This window comes from Amblyomma maculatum, chromosome 1 (assembly GCF_055883805.1).
Source record: "Amblyomma maculatum isolate TAMU_Amacu chromosome 1, ASM5588380v1, whole genome shotgun sequence".
NCBI classification, from domain to species: domain Eukaryota; kingdom Metazoa; phylum Arthropoda; class Arachnida; order Ixodida; family Ixodidae; genus Amblyomma; species Amblyomma maculatum.
This window is the reverse complement of record NC_139344.1, coordinates 230062201-230087026: the sequence shown is the minus strand read 5'-3', so window position 1 is coordinate 230087026 and position 24826 is coordinate 230062201. Positions and strand designations below refer to the sequence as shown.

General features: G+C 45.1%; 1 protein-coding gene across 1 annotated transcript in view; it reads right to left on the bottom strand.

Moving 5' to 3' along the window:
• Nucleotides 1-14437, bottom strand: part of LOC146205868 (UNC93-like protein) — a 33519-nt gene extending 19082 nt beyond the window's left edge. The window contains exon 1 of the mRNA XM_084586964.1: nucleotides 14269-14437. The gene's annotated coding sequence lies outside the window, so the exon portion shown is untranslated. The remainder of the gene's footprint in view (nucleotides 1-14268) is intronic.
• Between the last annotated feature and the right edge of the window lie 10389 nt (nucleotides 14438-24826).

The following is a 24826-nucleotide window of genomic DNA, read 5'->3' as shown; positions in this document are numbered from 1 at the left end:
TCGTCCACCTGGGGTTCTTTAAAGTGCACTGGCACCGCACAGCACACGGGCGCCTTGCTTTTCGCCTCCACCGAAAAGCGACCGCCGAGGTCGGGAAGTAGGTAAGTGTGCTTTAGAAAGTCAATGGGGTACGTTTTGACAATAAACGTCAGAAAACTACACGGGCCCGAAGAGAGGGGATCAGAGGCTATATTGATTTGTAATAAGAGAGTGATTACTCATTAACAACCACCCACCCAGGCAGCACACCAACATCGCACCAACCCCGGCCCAACGTCGACAAAAATTGGTACCAACATTGGCGTAACACTGGCTTTTTGAGAAATTACATTTTTATATATTGGTCCGGCTTATATGCCAACATTGGACCTGTCTTGGCACTGCCAACATAGGCTATCAGTTGGCCGTGCTCCTAGTGTCACGTATTGGCATGCCACTAGTATCCATTGGCACATTTTGCATCGGCAATAAACCGGCCTTGCCGCTAGTATCACATATTGGTATTTATTGGCATGCAACAAGTATTCCTCCGCACACGTGGCACTGGCCCTGCCACTGTTAAGCCACCTTTAGCCATGCAGTTATTTCACCCTTGTCCTTACTGCTGCCATTTGCTTGCTGCCATTTGCTTAACTCTCACTCTGACAATTGTGGCTTTCTTAAGCAGTCATTTCCCAATACCACCTTGCATGCCATCTCCCTAAGGAGCCATAAAAACCATGCAATTAAATGAGGCAAGCAAAATATTTTCCGAAAACATTTTATTGAGAGCTCATATACATGTACATGCCACAAGGACATCAGAGGGCCAAATGCAGTGCGGGAGGCATCCGGTACAGGGCTAATATGGGAGAGGCTAGTAGGTGTAATTGGAAACAGGGCACTAAACAGCACATGACCAGGTAGTGCAGGTAGAGGTGATGGGGTGCAGTGTGCATTGCTCATGATGGAAGGGGCTGGACATGCTGAGCAGGGTTGATGCACTATAGCCTTCGCAGTGCAAGAGGTGTTGCAGGAATAGGAGGCTGAGCATGGGTGCATTCCAGGGCAGTGTCCACCATGGATGGAAAATGGCAGTGGACTGTATTGAGCATGATAGTTGGCAGTGAAGGGTCAATTGATCAAGTGATGAGGTTGAGGGGGCGGGGGAAGCGCATGGCCCAGGCAGTAAGCTGGGCACCCCGCTGGAAACAACCATTCAGGAACAGTTTGTTGAGGAGATTGGCCCGTGGGTGTTACAAATGACATCTGCACAGAAGACAAGCATATATCACCATAATATCTAAACTCACCTTCTCAACACTTATTCAAACACATATTTTGAAGTCTGGGTGCTCTATACCATTGAGCACAAAATACAGAACCCCGCTATAGTAAAACCTGATATAGTAAAGTGAAACTGAAGTCCCAGTTCATCTTCCATAGGCAACTGTACATTTTCCCCCTTTATAGTGAAGATGTTTTTGGTAAAAAACGGTTAAAGTGCTTCAGGCCATGGTGACGACTCCCGCGCACTACCTAGAGTCGCGAGGCCAAGACTTTTTGTATTTGAAAACAGAACAATAACCCCGAGAGTTCGTTTAGGCGGCTTAATTACTACTAGCCGTAGCAGCAGTCAGAAGAAGCCTACATTACAGAAGCCTTGGAGCTGTGAGGGAAAGCGCGCAGCGCGAAGAAAAAAAGTAAAGCTGTCTACAAACATAGCAAGGAGGCGGCGTGTTCCATTCAGAAAGTAAAGGAGCAAAAGTGCAGCAAGAAATAGGGAAGGGAAAGAAATGGGTCAACATTCACTGCAATCTGCAGTACAAATCATGAGGCAGTGGTGGCAGAAGTGGAGGTGCAGCGAGTAAGGTCTTACAGCACTTGAGTGCCATGCGAATTTATCATTTATTGCCTTTTAAAAGACAGAAAGAGCAAAAAGAGACCCCATGTTCATGCAAGGCTTTAGTTTTCACATGAAATCGAACTTGGTTGCATTCGTAATCATGTTGTCCTCATGCTTAGGAGGTACTTCCACAAGATGTAGAGAAATTTTATAATGAAAAAAATCACACAAACAGATGATAAAAGCGAGATGGAAGGTATTTAGGTTTTTTTTTTTCATTAAGCAACAAGACGTGTTCAGTAAGTGCTTATTTACCTGCTAGACAGCACTTTCAGGACCATGTCACCACAGACCACTGATACAGTAAAGACCATAATATAGTAAATATTTTCGCTGGCCTCAGTGGCTTTACTATAAAGGGGTTCTACTGTATATATTGAAGGCCTATTGCCACACATTCTTAATTAGCACTTTGCGACAGGTTTCTGGGCCTGCAAGCTAGGGCAGGCAGCATCTTATGATGTAGGGATAATAAACATATATGCAAAATAAGATCCATTCCAGATACAAAAGAGAGATATTTGGAAGGAAAAACCTGCTTCCGGCAAACCGATAACTTCAGGTGGATGCTTAGTGTTCACATAGAATTACAGTTCCTGAAAATATGACGGTTCAGGCTCCAGAACTTTCAATTTTTAAAACCTTCTTAAACATTCCTGCAATAGACAATATGGATTACTAAGCATGCAAAACTGGATATTAAAGAACACAGTGAAGAATATTTTTCTGGAGTACACCAGTTACAGGCACGAATACATTACTGCGGCCAGAATGAAGAAATATTTGCCCTGACAGAATCAATCCAGCTATCTTCAGTCAGCTAACTGAGAGAGATGTGTACATCGCAGATATTCTCTAGGCTGCGCACGCATATAATATTCTCAAGATAACTGTACCATTTCAAGTTCCAGCTTTTTAGTTTTCACAGCTTTATTGCTTGCTGCATTCTACTATAAACAATTGCCTTACTTGTAATGTACCAAGGAATAGTTTTCATACAGTGCTCATTATAAATTAAAGACACCAGAACAACATGTACACAAACAAGAAAAGAAGAACGGGACAGAGCGCCATTCACAACTGATTTATTGGGCAGAATAAAGTACATATATATCTCACTGCCGGCATATGCGCAAGGAACCCATTCAGCGTCATGTAGTTTAAGATAAGATATGTTCAAGAAGCCCATGACTCATACCATAGCCTCTTTCTCTGAGAAATCATTTCTTGAACATAGCTTATCCTAAACTACAAGATGCTGATTGTGATGTAGCTGAATGTGTTCATTGCGCATGTGCCGGCAGTGAGATATATATGTACTTTGTTCTGCACAATAAATCAGTTGTGAGTGGAACTCTGTCCCGTTCTTTTCTTGTGTACGTGCATTGTTTTGGCGCCTTCAGTTTATAATAACCACGAACAAGCCCAACAAGAAGTTCTAGTAATCATACAGTGCATGCTTGTTCAGCTAAAATTATTACAGTCAGCCTGCAATGAGCAATTGAGCAAGTACTAGAAATTTACTTTGCATAGGCAGGAAAATGTTATGCTAGATCTGAGTACAATGATATCGTACTTCCTTATCAGCTAGCAGCCTACCAGGTATGCATTTTTCCTCATCACAGCTAATCATATGGCCATACCATCGGCAACCTTCCACGTGCAAGATTATATTCAGTTAGGCATACATGGGCGATTTTATGTCCAGGTACCAGGTGTGGTGCTCGGGCATCTGATTTCTTCAAACCAATTCATAGTAGTTGTTGGTATAGAGAATAGTAATCTGCCTGAATATCGGAGGCCAAATATTATTTCATTGCTTAGGCACACCTTAAAATACAATGCATGATGTGACTATGGGATCATAAAAAAACGATACATCTAGCATGACAGTGATTTCTCACTTTCACCCTATCACAAGTTCCTTGAAAAACCAGTTTATTCCTGAGCTGAAAAGTTGTTTCGCACACATTTTATATTTCAGTATCTATAAAATGTTGATATTTTGCGAATATATTTCAAAATCAAAATTTCTGAACAGCCTCACAAATTATTATTTTTTTTTTCAAAAATGGACAATATTTTGTACTCAAATTAAAAATAAGATTGTGTCTGGAGAAATAGTATTGTTTGCAGAACAAAACAGCACATACCCATAAAGCACCAATATCGCTCAAATTTAATGTGCAATACACGAACTAAGAGTTCACCTAAAATTACAAGTACAATAGCCTTGTGTACATGGACTCCACAGCACCGGGTTGAATCAGCGTTGAGTAAGCAAGGTCATCATTCTCGACACGGCTGATGTCTACATGAACTCGCTTTCTAGTGAGTAAGTATCGTAGCAGAGCGTAGCATCGAGATTCGAAGTTATTGTGCAAGTTCTTACTCGTATTTGATCCCATTGACTTTTACTATCGAGAGCTTCGATTATTTTTTATTGCTTATGAGCGCTAAAAAGCATTCATTTCGAGTGACGCGCGTCGCCGCTCCAGAGGCTTTTTCATATCCCAGAGTACCCCATAACTATACTCCCTGACTGGACAACGTCTACATGCATAACTAGACTCCCTGACTGGACAGCGTCTACATGCCTTTAGATAAGCGGGTCAAGCGAATTAACCTACCCCCTGAAATCGAGTTAACGCGACCCGCTCCGCCGCCTATTTTACTCGACCCGACTGTGTATACATGAACCCCACAACAGATTTTTCAGTCGACAGACGTACTCGACGCAATTCTGCCGAGTTCATGTATACAGGGGTGGAACGCACGTGTAACAAGTAACAATGTTGCTAAGAATCCAATCTGCATTCTTCTGGCTCATCCAGATCCAGTTTTCTAAAAAAAATATCTTGTCTGACAAAGGAGGATATTTGCAGTTAAGCAGCTAAGCAACACAAGATCTATATGCTTGCTCTAACGCATGACTCCTCAGTGCACTTACAGTTGCAATTTGCTTGGTCATGTGGCAGTTCACTAAACCGTCTGACTAGATATGACAATCAAAAAAAAATATCAGGGGATTATTTCTACTTTTATTAAGACATGCAAAAGCTTTTTTGTTGTTGACATAGCATTCAGAGACTGCGGGAGTTTGGCAGTCTTATACGTCTTATTTCGTTTGGAAGTTGCAAGGGGATGTAGAAAAAGAAATATGAGTAAGGAATATAAGGGGTGACAACATCCCGAAATGAAACTAATGGACCAATGATGCACACTGCGTATCTTAAATGGCGTCACTGGTAACATCAAACACAGAAAATCGTCCTTGAGTATGACAAATTTGAAGCCCAGGAGGTGAGTTGGTTGTGAGCAGGTAGTTAGAAAAGGGCAGTCCCCCTGAGAGGTAGGCGGCAAGATCACTGTCACCCATTATGGGGAAAGCCCTGGCAAGCATGCAGGCAAAGATGCACATATATGAGCAATAAATGCACAAGGAATGCACGCCTGAATGAGCAGCTGCACTAATAATTTCCTTTTGTCTTTCAGCCCACCCCTCCTGCACTGTAAGCAAGTCTGCTCTGTTTTCCGAACACAGAAGCATATGCAAAAGCAAACAGAATGCTCTCTAAAATTTACAAAATTTGAACAAGTATTGCATGATGATCTTTCTGCAAATGTCTTGCTCTAGGGTTACAGAATAAATTCATTGCAGCTGCGAATAAATCGAGTTGGGAGCTAATGGCGAATCTCAATGGCTTGGGGAGAAAATTATTTAAAATTGTCACTTTGAGCAAAGTAAATAGCCTGGTTTAGATCCAAGAAATATTACATCTACATGGCTGAAGCCAGTGCAGGCAACCAGAAATGTACAAGCAGTCAGTAACTGCATGTCTGTATGAACAAATACATACAGTGCAGGCAGCAGTGGAAGGCAAATAACCTGAGCAATACTGAATGGCTTTCTTCTCTGCAACCTCAATACAGGCTTCCTGCGAATTCTTGTAATGCAAGCATAATCAAGTATGCTAAATATTACATCACTTAAAGCACCTGCACTCCCGTGTTACGCAAATGACAACTACTTCGTAAGCTCACAAGCTATGTCTGTTATTGTGCTATTACACCACAGGTTCACTCAATCATGCCTCAAATTGAAATAGTGACATACTGTTGAAATAAAGCAATGAAATATAGCACCAGCTATTAAAGCACTGCCAGGGACATGAAGGATAATATTTTCTGCATACTGGTGGGCAAGACTTCTGAACAAGTATGTCTTGAGCTAAAAAGCCAGAAAAAGTCATATAGCATGCAATCATATAGCAAAACGCCAGCAGAGCATTTAAAGCCACTATATAATTCAAAACAAAGGCAATGTGTCATACCTACCGAGGCAATGTTTCCGTACACACAGCATGTTTCATGGCAAGGCTCCCACAGTTGTTGACAGGTTTGCAGCACCAAAATGTTGACGATGTTGTCTGCCTGACATTCAGGCAGCACCCCTTTGATGGCAGATGATTGCTTGTGCAAAAGCAGTGCGATGATACAAGTGGAGCAGCTGGACTGCGGGCGTTATAGAGCAAAGAGCCCTAAATGCAAGGAAAGAAAGTCTCCATTAAATCGATGCCTCTAAATCATGATAACAGCATACCACGGCTCTTCTCAGTTTAGTTAATCTATAATTTCAATTGAAAGCGGTCTCAAAAATGGACTAATTGCAACTCTATGTTACACATGGTATAACATAGCTGTGCCAGGGCGGTGGGGCCATCAGTTAGCATAACGACCGGAAAATGCATACTGATGTTTCATGCAGTCTTGATGCTGCTGCAAAGTGTCATGGTACGAAGAACAAAATTCAAAGCAGGCACGGGCGCCAAACGTGTGCTACACAACCGACGCGACTAGAGGTGTGCACGGGCATAAATTTTGAGCCCGACCCGGGCCTCATGCTACAAACCCGAACCCGGCCTGGAACTGAAATTGCCTGAGCCCACCTAGCGCTCACACTTAAGGCTCCGGCCCTGCTGGAGATGCTATAACAGAACAGTTGCAAAACCTACAAGTCGGCTTCCCTGTGAGGCAGGAATTCGTGCACACTGGCGACAGAACCTGATTCAAGGATAATAGGTGCAGTACATGCATCTACCACAGTCCACGCTGTTTGGGATACAGTTCCCAACGCACAGGCGTTGGGAACTGCATCCCATCAGAGAAAGGTTTTTGGGCATTCTTAACCCTGGAATAAAGGGGGCCGCGCTGTCACCCTAGGGGTGAAGAAAGAAAATTTAGAAAAGGGACACTAACCGGAGAGGGTAATAGTGGGGCGACAATGCGCACGCGAATAATACTGTGACGAATGGGCAAGAGGTGCGAGAATTACCCTACCCGTCAGGCGATGTACTAGCACTGTACCCAACTATTACCCCAAAGTCTATGCCGCCATTGTGCAGGAATGTCTGCCGCACCGGGAAGCTGATGTGTAGGTTTTGCAACTGATCTATTGCAACTGAAGCAACGATACAGAAAGAAAAAAATAGGCGACAATTCCTGGCGATGCATCGCGCGACGACGACACCAACGCCTGTCGCTGCCGCTGGTGCACATCGCACAGAGCGAAGGACCTCAGCGATAGAGACGCGTTTTCAGCCTTGCTTTGTTAGCGCCGCCTCCTCGTTTGGTAAATGAGTACAGTTACGCTATATCCAGTTTCTTGCACTAAACAGCAACACTGATGAAATTTCTTGAAAAGCGTCGAGCCCCCCCCCCCCCCCCCCCCAAAAAAAAAATGGTCCCAGCGCAGCGGCGTGCTACTAACTTCGATGCAGACATGATTTAAAGCAGTGGCGTTTTTCTGCAACTTTAGAAAATTAGCAATATCTAGCCACACTAGCATTTTTTGTTTTGCAATACTACCCTACCAAGCTTTTACTAAACCGTCTCGATCTCGATGCGCTCATATATGCACGGATCAGACGAAATGAGCGTCTGCAGGATTTTCACTCATACCGGACTAGGGAAACAAACTTGCATGCAAAAAAACTAAACAAAAAAAGAAACAACTAAGGTGAGTACTCCGAAGCCTTTTGCGATTGACTGCCTCAGAGCTGGTTCCAGCATCATGAGCGATTTTCTAAAAACCTAGAACCTGGGCGACAGCGCCGAGCGGCAATGCTTTAGCGGTCCTCAGCGCACTGCGCATCGTGCTGCCGCGCGACTCATGCGGTTAGCGTTTCATTGCACCAGACACGAGAAAATATGTTTTTGCCCGGACTTCGCCGACTCCGCCCGAAGTCACCCGAGGGAACCCGAGCGGCCGAGCCACGCAATGGCTATACGCCGTTCCAGCCACTGTAACGCCGTGAATATCAGTAGTTGGCTTTTAGGGCTACGATGCCACGCAGTTGTTTACTTTAGAAAATCAGTACTCTGCAAAACAGTAACGGTTTAACTTGAAATAAGCTGCAAAATGATCGGCATCAAGTCGCGCACACTTGAGAACCACTTTTGAAAAGTTAACAACGTAAGAAATATGCTAAAAGAAGAAAAATCTCCCTAGCACATGGCTTACGCAGCCTGCAGCAACAATAAAATGTAAGACAACGCTTGTAATTTAAAAAATGCTCAATCTAAGAGGCTAATATTTTGCTCCAATATACACAAACGCTCTATGAAATCTGAATGAAAAAATTTGAAAACTTACATGGAATATTTCTTGAAGAAAGAAGCATTTTCCGTGCGCGGTGCCACCGAACGTCGAGCCGAGCGAACAAGTGGCCGTAAAGAACGGAGCGCCCTCTTTGAAACAAAATACAACTGTCGCCGTCATGCCGGCTAAGCGATTGTCGCGTCATCCTTCGAACTCTTTAGTAATCGCCTTTTCAGCAGCAGCAGCATAGATGCGCTCTGCGGCTGCTCATCTATGTAGGGCTCTGTGCCAGCAGCGAAGCGCGTCGTCACCCTGGAGAGACGCCTAGCTGTTTTGTTTCTAACACCCAAACCTGTTCAAATTGTATTTCGTGAATGCTGTGTTCTACTACGAATAGTTTGCTCACTTTTAGCATACCAACGAAAATTCTTTCATACAATAGTCCTCAATCGAGTGGAATATTTCAATCATCCTGAAATGAGGATTTGAAGCAAGTTTGTTGAAAATTATTCAGCTAAGCATCTCAGTACCACGACTTGCCACCTCTTTATAAGCTAGTTGCATACGATGCTTACATTTTTTCTCATATATCCGCACCATCAGCATCATTCTATCTCGTAGATTAGTCGTTTGTTGGCCCGATTCATTAGGGGCTTGTTTCTTTCTCGCAGTTTAGTTTCTTGCGTATATTGTATTGGCCGAGAAAATGCGGTAAAAGCACATTTCTCTATGCAACCTGTTATGAGAGCCCGGAAATGTTTGAAAGAAGTCTCCAGTCTGTTAGCGTTCGTGTTTTTATTACTGCGCAATTCCTTCCCCTGGGCGGCGGCCGTCCGCCCCTTGGACCCTGAGTGGTGCGTCGACCCGTCCACCGCTTTGGCGCACCTGCGTGGATTTCAACGCGCGCATGCAACCTCGGACATTGCTCGCATCGCATGCGGTGAGAGAGTGCGATCCGGGGAACGACAGGAGTGCGAAGTCACCGAAGTGTGCGAGGACGGGATTGAGCGGTGCGTCAGCACGGAGAGCAGGCGCTGGAAAACTATGCGAACGAGCGTGTGCGAAACAAAGATGTGTCATTGTAATCCAGTTGTTAATAGACCCATTGTACCTTTTTCGTATTTTATTTGTGTTTCCAGTCTTTTCTTTCACATTTTGTTTTTGTTCTAATGCGAACAAGTCAGTTTACATGTGGGTAATCTCTCCATACACAATATTGGTTAAAAAAAATACTCCCTTCCCCGCGCACGCCTGTAACTGTTCCACCATGAAGGTAGTTAGAGAATAATAAGCTTTGATACCGAATTAAGCTTAATTGTAAGACAACGACTGCTTTATTTACTTTTTGAACTCTACAGTTATTCCTCCTTGCCATTTGTAGCGCAAGCATTGTCATGCAGTGAACGACGACGGATTCGCGAAATTGGGGGTGTGAATAAAAGCGGAGAAACGTTACAGACTTTTTTTTTCGCACTTGTGAAAAAAAAAATAACCCAGAAATTAAAAATTATGCTATCAATGCACTTGCATGGCGTCCAATCAAATGTTGTTCTGCTGAGCTGCCGTTCTTGTATACTGGCTGCTACACGAAGCTATTTTGATTTCCTATAAAATTCAGGGTGACAAGGACCCACGCGGATATATTTCGCGTTTCAAGTTCTTGTGAAATGTGGAAGCCGGTCCGTCGCCGTGCCGCGGGCGACTCTAGCTGGCTCTGCGATCATTTTTGCCACTGCAGTGATTTGAATATTCGCGGCTTGTTTAGCAAATAACTGGCGTTCTCGTTTGCCGAATGAGTGTTTCAAGATAATCATAGATCATTTACCAGTACCGTATGTGTGCGATATTCCATCAGTAATTAATGCGCCATGGTCATTGCAGTCGTATTTTTGATTATACACGCATGGAATGGTCTACTCTCGCAAAGCCTAAGACGTAAGTTACGCTAGCTCTACGTATGTAAAATAGGTATATGAAAGAAATAGAGCCTTAAAGTATAGCAGCTGACGCATTGCGTCGTAAATTCCCGCCCGGGCGGCGGCCGTGTGCACCTTGAACCACACGTGGAGCGTCAGGGCCTGCGTCTTGGATTGCATCGCGCAGCGTGTAACCCGACAACCCGACCTGCAGAGCGCATCCACTCGGTTAAGTCGGCGCCGCTGTTGCTGGCGCCGTGCCTCTGTGTTTTTCTTCCTTTGTTTGTGACGTTTTCAATGCACCTAGCAAGCAGCGAACAGAGCGTTCATATTTCGGCGCGAGTGAGTGCCATCAGTGGACTGGAACAGAAGTGCGCGGTGTGTCGTCAACAAGGGCGGACGCTTGAGAAAAAAATGTGCGAACGAGTGCGATGAAGAAAAGTGAAACTGTAACCCAATTATTTGTTTCAGCATAACCTTAATATTATTCATACTGAGATTGTACGTGCAGTGTTTTCTCTCCATTTTTTTTTCTAATACTTCCCTTCTTAGAGCGACAACGAAGCAGGAAGCGTCGATACGATTTGCCAAATGTGGGAACGTCCATGCATGTGCGGACCGACGTTTAATTTACCGCTCAATAACCCAGCTTTAATTTATATCACCATTGTTAAATCGTTTAAGAGAAAGTATGTGCTGCGATGCTTCGTATTCGTATAGCTTAAACGGCCTAGTGTATTTTTAAAGTTTATTTCGATGGAAGCGCGCTCGCCATAGTCGATCTGAGTCACGTACGAGCCTTAATATGCCGATGCTTACGCTCATTTTTTGCATCGCACTGCATGCGTGTCCTGCGGTAATCGTCTGTTTGAAGCCGCTGTTGTTAAACCTAATACACTCGGGGGCAAAGAAATTTGCTACAACTTTTGGAATTCTCTTCACCCAGAGCAGCAGGAATCGCCACGGGAGCAGCTATGAAAGAACCTAGACCATTGCCGAAGAGAATACAAAAAAGCAACCATTGCCTACGCACGATATATGACATGTCGTTTTGATTCTTTCTAATCTACCGGTCGGCGTGGAGCTATTTATCGCCGCCGCCGCCGCCCTGGCGGACCAGCAAACGGTGGTGAACTTATTGATATTTAACGCCGTTGACCGTCAATCGGTCAACGGCGATTGTATGACCGATTGTCGGTCTCATCCAAATTCGTCGCAGTATACATCTGGATTGATTACAGTGCCAGCTTAGGTCAATGAAGATCTAGTGTAAAAGAACACGGTGTAATCCCAAGCAACATCAACAACAGCTAGGTGGGATTAAAGCAAACGCGACTGAAACCAGCACCGCGGAACTATTACTATTTAGACACAAGATTTCCGAAGTATTTAAAATTGCAAAGGTAACTTGAAAACATCGATTATAACAGCACAGTTAGCGACTCCAAGTATTAAACGAGCCTTCCAACCGCAAAAGCACGCTAATGCGGTTTCCCACGGATATTTCCACCACGTACTAATTTGCACATTATATTGACCAGTAGGTGAAATAGACAAGAAAATGTTGACTGAAGTGTATGCTAATGCATTTGGCGGGACATGGTAACAGAACTGACAGTATTGTCCAGCATATGCCATATATTAGCCAACGTCAGTGGAGTAATGGCTAACTCTGTTCGATATAGCCATCCTTATGAAAGGGCAATGCCAATACTGTTGATATGTAAGGTATGCCAGTGTATATCTGACATTGGCGGGCCATTGTAACAGAGCTCACATTATTGTCCAGCATATGTCGAATATTGGCCAACATCAGTGGACTGACGGCTAATGCTGTCCGTTATAGCCATCCTTATCTCATGGCAGCGCCAACACCGGTGATACGCCGGATATCCAGGCCCATCATTGCCATCCTCGTATAATGATACCACCGATATTTTCAGGGCATCGGATATGACGGGCCAATGTTGTTATCAATATAAATAGGTACGAACAATATTGGTTACCAATGGAATCCTCAGGGCCAGTGTTGGACGTGTTATAGAATGGCACAACCAATACCAGCCATAAGATGGCAGCGCTAGGCCTACATAGGGCTGATCTCTGCCAACTCACTGACAATATTGGCCCGGGCTCTTGTGCTGCCTGGGCAAGCGCAGCCATGTGGCTACAAAAGATAGCTATACAGCTTTTTCAGAAACTTCGTAGTTAAAGAAAAATTCGTCCTGGCCGAGAAATCGACCCCGGGACCACTACTTTTGATTTTTATGATGCAAGCTTACCAATATGCTACAAAAAAACAAAAAAAAAGCGTGTCCATTGGTGGGTATGAAATACAAACCACTACTGCCATCTTATATGTCTAATTATTTCTGCGACAGCATTTTAAATATTTAGGTTTTATTGTGAACAATCTGAAAAACAATGACATCTATTATCATGTACCCAGGAAAAAGTAGCAGGGTAACACCTGCTACTTTATTGTGAACACGAAAAATGGTGCATGTCTTAACTGCGGTGTCCATACTACCGAATAACAAGCATTACGAACACCATTTCGCGCTGTGGGACTTATAAGTGTTACCACGCTTAGTATATGGAAGCATGTGCCTCATTTACAATATTTCGCATTTTGTGAATGCTGTCAACTGTCCCGGCTTTCAAGATAAATACTACAGATACCTCCGAACAATGAAAAAAACTTGTCAGACTGTTTGCGAGCCCCAGATAACCGTATGTATTTGTCATCCAACCTCTAGTTCCGTTTACTTTTCACTCTAGCAAGACGTGTCAAACGTCTCATCCGTGCCCCTCCCCAACCACACGAAAAAAAAAAACATAATAAAACAGTTTTCCAAGATCGTGTCAAGATTCCTGACTGCTCTTTTCTTTTTGCAGACTACAAATTGTAAATGCATTTTTCTCGCACCATAAAGTGGGATGTATCAGCCAGTACTGGTATGAACGTTGTAACTGCACACGTGCGGCCAGTTTCTATTACATTTTCTTTTTTTATCTATTTTAAATAAGCGCCGTCGACATCACAGTACTGTCGCCTGACGGTAGCTGTTTATCCATGAAACAGGTCTAAGCATTTCGCACTGCATCAATAACAGTTTAAGTGCAATATTTAGAATACACAGAACGGTTGCACACACAAAAACTAAAGGCAATACGCTGTGTCATGTGATACTAAATTATCAGAGGCGAACAGCGATCCTTTCGAAAAGGGGTTTGCTCTAGGAAGCACGTAATTTTATTTTTATTTTTGCTCTCAGCGTTCCCTGGAGCCTGAATAATATTTTTTTTCCATATATTTACCTTATATCTGGTGCATTCAGTGGGTTCAAGCACTGCGAGAAATCCACTACCCAAGGGAGCAACTGACAGTAGCACATTCAAACGGCCGTTTGGAAAATAAAAACAAAAGTGCCTTACGCGCTGAAAACTCAAAGCAAAATCTTACTTCTTGCTCACTCTCAATAACAAGGCATTGCAAGAAAGTGTCTGCATGCTATGAAAAAGGAATATATTCAAACTAAGCACTGCGATCTTTAACAGGAAATTGACATGAAAACCGTAACATTCGTAACCAACTTGTAATCAAGTCACCGAAAGTTACCGAAATTATGCTCCGAGAACGGAGCATAACCATCACAGCGCGGATCGGGACACACAAAAGCAGTATAAAAAAGCGTGTAAATTGTCGCATTGTTGACAGTTATGGACGCGAAAAACGTAAGTGAAAGGCGTATGTCCTACAATAGCAAAAGCTCGCTTCGACAAGCGGGTGGGTGGAACGAGCTGTCATCGAAGGTCGCAATAATTGTACATACAGCTGTAAGCGAGGGGTTTCAAGACCTTACCTGTGGGTGTACGTTGCTGCCGGAACCTGTGCGTGGCGATAGGCGTAGTACGCGAAGTGCCTACCGACGTGAGTGTACTTTACACGAAACAAAGCCCAGTAGCCGAATGAGAATAAGAATACGTCACTCCGGTGAAACTTCCTGCGCTGTATGTGCTGCAGGTTTCCTAAGCTGTTATCTGGCTGATATGTCGGATAGCCAAGTAAGCAGCAGGCTGTTTTTACTTTTGCGGCCTGCCGCCATCGAATAGGTGGGCACCGACCCTTTCTCTGCTGCTGCCGCGCCTCCCTCCTCTTGCTTGCCTCCATATTAAAAAATATATATATATATATAGCAGCAGCTCTCCAACGTCAAGCACGTGTTGGGCATAGCGCGCTGATTGCTTGACCTTCGATGCGCGCCCTCTCCCTGGATTGCCGCCTCGTTTTCGGTCTCCTCCTGCACTCCCCCTTTCCACTCCTTCTCGATTGCACGGACGCTGGCAATTTTAGCACAAATATTTTCCTTCAAACCCTACCGCGACCCCTGGAAGAAGCAAACACACGTGTATGTTGTTAAGGACGGCGACGAGTCGGGCGCGAGAGCTGCCGCTTTCAATCATCAAGACAAGAATTCCCGATCGAAAGAGGTGAAGGAGTCAAGAACAGCGACAGCGAGACTCGACTATGAATGGCCATCACATAAGAAATACGGAAAGGAATGCGGAGTAGTTCGGCTAGTCAGCTACAGCAGTCAGTCGGGTCATCGGGAACAAAAGGTTAAGTGGATTCAGGTGTCTCCCGCATGAGTCAGTACCCTCAAGGCGGCCAGGCCACGCGGACATCTCCTGAGAAGTCGAACGGAGTCGGGGTCGACTCTGGCTACGCTTCTCCAATTTCATCCGGCCGACGGCGAGCGGCGGCCCTTGCGACGCAGGTGTGTGCCCAGCCCATGAGGCGCCGGCAGATACCGAGCTCCTCTCGTGCCATCTACACTACACTTCTCCAATTCGCCTTGCCGACGGCGCGCGGTGGCTCATTCGACGCCGGGGTGCCCCCGACCATGACACGCCGGCAGACGACCTGGTGTGTCCCAGACCATGAGACGCCGGCAGGCAGCGAGCTCCTTGTGTGTTGCCATCAACACCGCCACAACGGCTTCCTCTTCACCACCTAGTTTAAACTTTCGAGGGGGCGTGTCTGCGAGAGTGAAAGTGTGTCAGTATGACTGACATTGAAGTTATAAGCCCGCCTTTCACCTAGGGAACCTGGGGAACAGGAACCCTTTAAAACTGTGTGTGTGTGCGGGCATCGTCAGTTCTCTACTCCTCTTAAAAATATAAATAAACAAAGTATTCGTCCTTCAGGCCCTTCTTCCTGGGTGGAGCGGACGTCGATGCGGCCGAGGATCCGTCCAGCGGCACCCGAGTCCCACCTCTAACAATGTGCAGCGCGAACAGCGCGGAGTCATTTCGTGGCGTCGTGCCAGTCGAGCGGAGTTTCCGGGGTCGCGCGACCGCCGCATATGCGAAATTCGTTTTACATTGCCTGTTCCATGGCAGTGATTATTGTCTTGCGGTTGCTAAAGCACAGTGCGGCGGCTGATTGCGAGCGCGACGGTGCAATCTAAACTCTGCACTATTTTTAGCGCAAGCGGGGAAGAGTTGTCGGACGTCACTCGAAACTTCCATTTTCCTTCTAAGAACTGCTCGTGTCAAACTCCCAATAGCGCCTTCAAAACCTGAAATCGTTTGCCCACGCAAGAAAACTAAGGCTATTCAAACAGCCCTGTCAGCTCTAAGAGCTAATCTGTGCACGTCAAGGACCAGCCGGATACCGCGTGAGAGATACTCGCACAAGGTTGGGGCAGTGCAAACCCACCCATCCACCTGACTGAACGTGGCGGTGTAATCTCAAGCACATTCTACCCACCAGCCGACTGCAGGACTCGCCGCGGCACAAACCAGCGCTCTTTTGCACATGACGATTACAAAATCAACTCGCCTTTCAGCCTGTTAGAGTTGCACATAGCATTTGTGTGTTATGTTCTATAGCGCATAAGCGACGAAGGGTATTATGCACCAAGAACAAGGTTTGATGAGTTTACATTGCGGATAAGAACCGGCAAGTTTTAGAGATATTACAGCTCTCAAGAGCATTGCTTCCTTTAGGAAACCAAAAAGTATAGGCAATTTATACTTGCGGTTTTTCTCCCATGAGCATGGAAAGGGTTCGTTGTAAAACCATCTAAAATGTACATTTTTTTTTTTTTAGTTTGTCGAGTTTAGCGCAAAAAGTAAGAAGTGGTTTATGTTTAGTTTTTTCCCCACACCCTTCACATATCAAATATCAGTTTGTCTTATTTCATAAGATGAAGCCGTGTGGGAAAGCGACATAGAAATTACTTCGATGAAGCATTTTTGATTACTGCATTATTTTTATATTGCGAGTTGATATTGTAGTCGTAATGTGCTAACCAAGAGGGTTCTACTTAAGTTGAGCACAATCCAGAGGGCTATGGAACCAAAAGTGGTAGGGGTAACATTAAGAGATAGGAAGCGAGCTGAGTGGGTCAGAGAAATAACTCAAGTTACCGACATTCTAGTGGAAATTAAGAAGAAATGGGCATGGGCAGGACATGTAGTGCGAAGAGAGGATAACCGATGGTCGCTTAGGGTAACAAACTGGATTCCAAGGGAAGGAAAGCGTAGCAGGGGACGACAGAAAGTTAGGTGGGCGGATGAGGTTAAGAAGTTCGCAGGGGTCACGTGGATGCAGCTAGCACAGAATCGGGTTAATTGGAGAAATATGGTAGAGGCCTTCGCCGTGCAGTGGGTACAGTCAGGCTGATGATGATGATGATGATGATTAATGATTGGCTTTACAATGTTTAGGTTGTGGCTCATTTGACTGTTCCGTGAAGCTTGCCAGTTAATCTCTCAGGTTTTTGTTAACAATTTCCATACAGTCTTCACGTGGTACATATACTTGCTGTATCTTAGCATTACGGGCTAAAAGAGCGTGCATCAGCTCTCGATACCTCTGATTCCAAAGCGACTTTGTGCCCAGCAGAGCCTAATGGCATGATCCTGCGTTTCGGCTGCTATTACATTATGTACGATGTCTACAAGCAAATCCTGTATTGTATTCCTGTGATGTAGTGCTGAGATTAAGGTGAGGAAATTGGTATAGACGATGATGCTTTTAATATTCTTCTGCAATATTATTTCCACTGGCACAGAAGTCGCATAACATTCATCAGTGAAAACTGATGCACATTCAGGCAACCTTGCCATTTTGTCCCCTTTCTCTTGTATTACAGCACTTGCAACGTTAAGTGATTTTTTTTTAGAATCATGTGTACAAAATGCTGTGTAATCTCTGTATTTTTCGCTTAACAAGAAGAACTCTTGTATTATGCGTGCGTTTGGAGTTTTCTTCTTACGAAAGTGTGTCAATAGGAATTCATATACATGGGGAGATGTTATCAAGGTGGCAATGGGTAGGGTCTCGGCGCAATTGTGAATCCAGTATGTTTAATTTCTGGCAGTTCAGATTGAGACAAGGGTGAGTGCTCTGACTGCTAAGGGTTTGTTGTTAAAGAGTGTTCTAAATTGACACTTTTTGCCTATGGGGTGAACGATATGTTTTGGCAGATACTTTAATTTCAGAACATATGCAATTGTCAGCATCGTTGTCCTGTCTGAGAGGCGTAGTTCATTTGTTTCGATGTGGACCGTTGACAGACGCAAACCCAGGTTTTGTACTAGATCCAGGTGTTTCAGGTAGGATGGTCTCGATGACCCATATACTTCCATGATCAAAGGCACAGCGCGCTACAGGGCGACAGATGTGCAAAAGGCATGTCCTGTCAGACCCACAGTGTTTTGTGTGGCAGTTTTTTAAGTATGTTAAGGGATTGGGATGCTTTCTTTCTGAGAGGCACTGCACTTGTGAACTCGAACTAAGCGCGACTCCGCGCATGGACAAGATATAAACAGAATGCCTCGTAATATGCACTACATCAAATAAAAGGGGCTAAAAGACGCGATAAACCAGGAATGTGAGAATAGCGAGGAGAATAGAGGCGAGGCGGGTGCTCTACCTCTAATCCATTGCTCTCACACCACAACTAAAGTTAGAACTTTCGCAGTACGCAACTTTAATCGTTCTTCCCTGAGCGTTTTTTTTTTTTTTTTTTTTTAACTTCATCTGCTTCGGGAGTAGCAATGTATGCGCAATCGTTGTCGATATTTTTTTTTATAGTTTTATTTGCATAATCAAGGCCAGAAATACTCAACCATGGCTGAAGGCGCAGTATTTGTCGAAATACACTGACAATGAACAGCATACAATTGGAGGCACATATGTCGTAGGTTCGAAGGACTATCGCAAACTAGCCTTCAGTGTGATTTGCAGATGGTTGCTCGATGGGAAGTGAAATGGTATGACGTCAAACTGAACGCTGAACAAAGAATGGTTGAGACAGTTATGATGCTAAATACTCGAAACTCGATGAAGTCGTGAGCTCTGCTGTGTAGGCCCACCCAAGATAGACAGATCACGGCAGAGAGTTCTGACAAAATGTGATTCACTGGAGAAGGTAATGGCAACCCACTCCAGTATTTCCTGCCAAGAAAACCCTATGGCCAGTCACAATACCATTAATGATATGGCGCCGGAAGATGAGCCCCCCAGGTTGGAAGGCGTCCCACATGTTACTGGGGATGAACAAAGGGCGATTCCTAGTAGCTCCAGGACGAATGAAGCGGCTGGGCTAAAGCCAAAAGGACGCTCAGTTGTGGATGCGTCGGGAAGCTACCGGAAAGTTCGATGTTGCAAGGAGATATATCACATAGCAACATGGAATATGAAGTTATGTGATGTTAGGAAGATAGTGAGAGACCGGAAAGCGTGGCGTGACATGTTCCATAGAGTCACGAAGAGTCGGACACGACTGAACGACTAAACTGAAACTGAACATTATATTTTTGTTGTCACTTTCTGTCCACACTTTCAGTTCACAGCACTCATAAGGCAAGCAAGACATTTGTCTTAATAGGCCAGCTACGCCAAGACGCGGCTTATATCAGTAGTGTTTAAGATGTCCCAAAAGAAAGCCATTCTCAATATAAACCCGTTATCGACTGCCGCCCGCTAAGAACACCCCATGCAGATGCATTTATTGACGTTTGGGAATGTACTCACACTCACATCGTTGCACAAGGAACACTTTGATTGCGAGAAGTGAAAATCAGCTGAAAAAAAAATCGATAGCAGATATGAAGGACGTGATACCCGATACCCCGCCATTTCAGCAGCGTAACCATGAAATACGTAAACACGTACGCTAGACTAAACTATCAAAACAACATCCCGCGAACAAAGGTCTCCTTGATAGCTTCCACTCAACAAAAAAAAAAAATGGTGAAGGTTTAAGCATGGCTTGAACCTAGTTACATGAGCAAAAGCAAGTCACCGTTCGTGTGTGTTCACAGTTAACTTTCCAGCATGAAACATAAATTTGTGCGTGTTTATTTGTGGTTTTTTTAAGAATGGAAAGGCGCAGTATCTTTCTCAACTCTCGATAGACACCAGACTGACTAGGCGGCAAGCACGTTTCAAGGTTATTTTCTCAACGCCAAGGCTCAGTATCTCTCACTTGGTGGAGGCCTGACTATGCTTGTTCCGCGCGCGAATGCTTGTCCCACTACAACCTTGCCAAGCCCTTCTAAGTAATTCGCGACGTAAATGTAGATTGGTTTACGGGTAATTAAAGGCGCAGTATCGGTCACACATCTGCGCGGTGGGCCTTTAACGCGCGTAACAAGTCATCAGGCACACAGCATGCACGATTTCTGGGCGCATCCGATGCCGCAGGGATGTGATCGCGCCGTCGGAGATGACCTCATATTCAAGTTGTCCGTTGTATCAAAATACTTTGTGTGGGCAGCAGTACCGCGGCAGGAGCTTTTCACTCAGTCCGCGACAGCAAATCAGCGTCCAAACCCAGACTTGGTCCTCTGGCTCGTACTCTGTATCGCGTCATGGCAAGTTTTATCGTCGGAAGTCGGTGGGGAGATCTTCAATGCGCAGCCGGAAAGTCGTCGTGCCTCCTCTGTGCACTGAAGGTAGGCGGCGACTTCCTGGTTCTCGTCTGTTACTTGCAGCAGCAGTGCATCAAGAATCGTCCCGAGTTTCCTGCTATTTATTTATTACAAATTTGAGCCGGGTAGACCTGGTCATCTCTCTGGACTGCGGTGTTATAGGCAAATATTACGTAAGTTAGGATGAGGGAAGGGGAGGGGGGAGTGGAAGAAGGAAGAGGGAAAGATGTGCTGTAGTGGAGGGCTATGGAGTAGTTTCGACCACTTGGGGATCTTTAACGTGCACTGACATCGCACAGCACACGGATGTCTTCGCGTTTCGCCTCCATTAAGTCCAGAAGGTGCCTGGAGCCTAGTTATACGAGCGAAAGCAAGTCAGCGTTCGTGGTTAGCGTTCCAGTATGCAGAATATGGTGAAGCGAGGATGCGGAGTCGGCAGCGGTAACGGCGCAACTCTGACGTCACGCGCGGCGCACCTGCTGCTCGGCGCATGCGCAGTAGTGGCTCCTACTATACGCGCGGTGACCTTGGCTTGACATTGCGTAGTGAAGCTTTCGACTCAAAACCTGCTTCGATCTTCCAGGTTCATCCGTGAAGGCAATAAACATGCCGGCATGACCCGAACCGCCCCATGGGAAAAGCTCAGATCACTCAAAACGCTGACATTTTTCTCCCCTTTTAAGCTGGAAAAAAATATATCCTGACGACATATCACACAAATCACTCCCGTATAGGCTTAGTCATTACAACACACGAATCAAAAAGCGCCATTAAATTTGCAGGTAGACTACGCCATTAGAGCCTCCTGCACAGAAATGTCAGTGACATCTTGCGCCGGCCACCAGTCGCAAGTCCAACTCCCATTTAATACATGCAAAGGTTTATGAGAGCGAGTCACAAAGGGGCATCTATGGGTTCTACGCACGGTTTTGACGAGCATCTTTTTCTTTTTTTGTTCTGGCAACACTGAGTGACCTCAGATATCATTTTCGTTATAAGTATTTGAAAGGGCCGTTTTTTTTTTTAACATTTGAGGCGAATTTGGTAAAGCTCATGCGTCATCTGTACCAGCGCCTTATCAAACGCTGCGCTGACTGCCTTATCAAATACGTGTTGTCTCCAGTGTCCCTTTCGAGGGCAATATTTTTCAATGGCCAGATGGGTGTGATTTCTGAGCCACGACATACTGCGCTGACAACAAAATTTCCCCAGACAGCTTGCCAATTTTAGCCGGTGTTAGAGGTACAGAACACATAAAAAATAAAACCGTGTTATGAATTCGTGGGGGCAATGATAAAGGTTTTGCCTATCAGTGTATGAGCACTCCGTTATTCAAGAAACGAAAATTTAAAATTTTAATCCCGCATTGAAAATCGCATAAAGCAAACTGCAAAATTTCGTCTTGCGGCAAAATGCTGTCATTATCAATGTAGTAATCCATGTGCCCGCACTTCGTGAAGTACTCGTCATATTTTGTTATATTTTGCGCTCTCTTCAGTGCACCGTTCAATGAAAAAACTACGCGGTGTATGCGCCTTACGCATCGCCTATGATGTGTCTTTAACGTTTTTCGCTAGATAGTGTCACAGCTGTTTCCTTTTATATTTCTTGGATGAAGCGGTGATAACGACCAGGGGCCCTGTTTTCGACAATTCGTCATTTTTTTTTTTCAAATTGTGACGTACGCGTGACGTGTCAGTAGGATGGGACCAGGTTACGTAAGCACACAATCGGGTTACGCATCCTGACGAAAAACAGAAAAAAAAGTTACCGAAAAAACAAAAAAAAAAAAAAGGCCCTGTCGTCTGCCACTATATATTGGCGCCAAGTATGAAAACGAAGATGCTCCAGGAACCGAGCCGCTGCGGTGCATTCCGAGAATTGGAAGCCACGGGTTGCAGTGAGGGCGGAGAAAATATGTTGCGGCGTTACGGTCTCAGTGCGTCATGACCAAGACCGACTGAAATACAGACCTGCACAAAAAACAGGGTCCTATGGGACCTCGTGCGCCAACTTTCGTTACCTTTCTCGTCGTTGAGGGCGCTCGGTTGACCTGTTCGTCTATCGATTTCATCATCATCAAATCACAAATTAATATAAACAAACTGTACCCAAATTAAAAAAAAAAAAAGATCTTTGCCCAAAGTATGCTTCTAAAATTTTGCCTTTTTGTAGTTTAGCGGAGAGTGTTTATTTTTATAATGTTTTTCTCTCGCCAGAAGACATACCGCGATTCCGCTTTGTGCGACGGCACTGCAGTTACTCGCTGCACATGCGCAGAACAGGTGGTTGTGCATTACAGCGTGGACAGATAAATAAACTATAACGACGAAGAAAAATGACAGAACTAATAGACCCTTCTTATTAACAGGTTTACAGTAGCGCCAGATTACCCGTAGTGTTCGTTCCCTAGCGGCGAAGGCTATGAACTAGAAGGTGCGCGCTGGAGCAGTGCTATCTGTGCAGGTCTGTATTTCAGTCGGTCTTGGTCATGACATTGCGGTCGGACATTCGGCAGCAGCTACGCACGAAGAGGCTGGGCGAGACTGTAACGCGAGGAGCGTTGCAGCTGAAGAGCAAGAACGACAACGGAATATTCGCCGTGGGTTGCTCAGAATGGGAGCGGAAAGTAGCATTGCTCCTCGTAAGCGTCGATGACATCTCACGTTCACTTATCAGCGGCTTTTAAATGCAGGAAATAAAACGTTTAAGGACTTGGTCGTAAACAGAAGTAATCGACAGATTCCTGAAAAAGCTCCAGCACTGACGAAGTGGCGCCCGCGCAGCCAGCATGCTCCATGTCCGAGCTGACAACATTCGCAGTCTCAACGTAATAATTAGTGTTAGGTGCTGGCTGTGCTGCCCACCTTTTTCAAACAGCCACGTTATGACGAGCAACCATCAGGTTAGCAAGTTTGCTTTTAAGTTGATAACACCTTGTGTCGGCTTGAGTTGTATAGAGCGCAGAAAGCAGTGCAGAGAGAGAGGGAGAGAGAGAAAGTGTGTGTCTTCCACACACACACACACACACACGCGCGCGCGAACGCGCGCGAACGCACGCACGCACGCACATCCCCGACAAGCGTTGGCGTACGAAAGACTCTTGGGTAACGCGCAAGATGTCTGAGAAAGCGAAAGAAACAAGAACGGAATAGCAGGAAGGTTAATTAGAGGATGCCCAAGCTAACGTACACGTGCAGAGGGGGATAAACGGAGAATAAGGAAAGAAAGCGAGAGATGACTGAGAAAATTGTCGTATAAAGCTAGGGCCGCACTGCGCGCGTATTCCTTACTGTCGAAACGGTAAAAATGCAAATCATTAAAAGATTATTTTCCGGCTGTATTAAAAAAAGCATTCAACACAAAATGTCACTCAACAACATCATATGATTAGAGCGTGCCGTCATAACGTTCTCTGGAGTACTTTATTTTTATCTAAAAAATGGTGGAGCCCGAAGCGCTAGACAAAAAAGGCAGTGTTAGTGCCGACGTATCCCTCGCTGCCTGTCGTGCGAAGTTCCTGCACAGCCACTGCACCATATGATCACTCAGGTTGTACTCACAAACCGTCCAGGCAGATCATTCGGAAGTATCACGATGTTCACTGAAATGCCTCGTCTCGCGCAGATCAACTGCTTGAGTTGATAGGCCGCCATTGCTGCGCTTGGCAACAACGGCGCGGGTCGATGGTTTTTCTATGAGGGCAAAGAATTTGCAACGGGAGGGCAGCTAGGACTCTCGTGCGGCTGAAAATTTGCGTCTTCATTATTAATCCTCTAAAAGGTTGTGGAGCTGAAAAGTACCCTTATGTCGTCGTTTCAGTGCTTTCTGAAATTAAAACAAGATTTCTCAGCTTACTTCAGTTCAGTTCGGTCGTTCAGTCGTGTCCGACTCTTCATGACCCTATGGACCCCATCACGCCACGCTTTCCGGTCTCTCACTATCTTCCTAACATCACATGACTTCATCTGCAGCGCCTCGAGGATGCCATCTAACCATCGCGTTCGCTGCCTACCCCTTCTCCAGTGACCCTCAACCTTTCCCAACATCAAATCTTTCTCCAGCGACTCCTCTCTTCTCATCAGATGACCAAAGTAGCTGAGCTTTAACTTTAGATTTGACCCTCCAATGAGCAGTCAGGGTTTATGGTCGACAATATCGACTGATTTGATCTTCTGGCCGTCCATGGAACTCTCAAGATTCTCCGCCAGCACCACAATTCAAACGCGTCAATTCTGCGGCGGTCAGCCTTCTTCACAGTCCAACTCTCGCATCCATACATCCCAACTGGAAAGACCATAGCACGAGTTATACGGATCTTGGTTGGCAGTGTAATGTCTCTGCTCTTTACTAGGCGGTCAAGGCTAGCCATGACTCTCTTTCCCAGAAGCAGGCGTCTCCTAATTTCATGGCTGCAGTCTCCTTCCGGAGTAATCTTGGAGCCCAAGAAGAGAAAATCTGTCACAGCTTCCA